Raw genomic sequence first — 1,045 nt, forward strand, 5'->3', positions numbered from 1 at the left:
CCTCGGGCAATGGGAGGATGAATCTGGAGGCTAGCAGTGTTAGGACTCAGTCAGATTGGATCCATCCTGGACAGAGCAAGGAGGAAGAAACGCTGTCTGATTGTTCCCCAAGTTTGCCCTGAAGTACCAAGCACCTCCATTTCATAGGACTGGTGCCTAGACTGATGGACCCCACCTGTCCACTGGCCTCCTTCCTGCATCTCCTCATCCCTCAAGGCCATGATGCCCTGGAGCCCACAGAGCAGGGATGTCCTCTGTCATTGTGGCCTGGGTTAGTGGGTCAACAGATGCACAGCCAGGTGTTTCCTGGCTGCTGTTGTGAAAGTATGAGCTACCCCCGGGGAGCTGGCTGGGATTGATGGTTTGGGCACTGTGGAAGTCCAGTGGTCAGGGCCCTGTCCATACAGAAGGAAGGACAGGGTCCCTGCTTGTTCTTGCTCTTTATGGAGACAGGAAACTTAAGTAAGCCTTTCATTTGAGCCTTACCACAGCCCCCAGTTCCTATACTCTCTCGCTCCTTCCAGGCAATCCGGTCTTCACTCGTTTTCATTTTTCCTGTGTCTGTGACGGTCTGGATCATAGAAGAAAGGTCTTTTTTGAATCAAGGGGTGCCTGAGATAAGTTCCACTTACTCACCAAAGGGGCCAGAAGGCTAGTACCTGGGCCTGAAAAGGACCTCCCTCCCCCATGAGAAATCTTCCTTCCTTGTATCTGAACAGGGCAGAGCAGGAAGTCCTGGACATGGAGGTCTGGAAGAGCCTCTTTAGAAGGAACAGCCAGGAGCTCAAAGTACCCAGGGTCAAGTCCTGGTTCTGAACCTCAGATCACCCTACCAAGGGCTCTGAGTGGCAACAGAGCGTTTTTTAGGGAGAGACCAAGGCACCTAGCTGTAAGTTTAGGAAAGATGCTGTAAGTGTAGGGTGTGCTGGAGTTAGGGAAAGTTCATGGAGTGGTGATAGTTAGAACAGGGTGGGGGGGGCAGGATGGGGTGGGGAACAAGGTGGTACTCCAGCTGGGGAATCACAGTATGGACCAACACTACTGC

Source organism: Cricetulus griseus, chromosome 3, assembly GCF_003668045.3.
Source record: "Cricetulus griseus strain 17A/GY chromosome 3, alternate assembly CriGri-PICRH-1.0, whole genome shotgun sequence".
NCBI classification, from domain to species: Eukaryota; Metazoa; Chordata; class Mammalia; order Rodentia; family Cricetidae; genus Cricetulus; species Cricetulus griseus.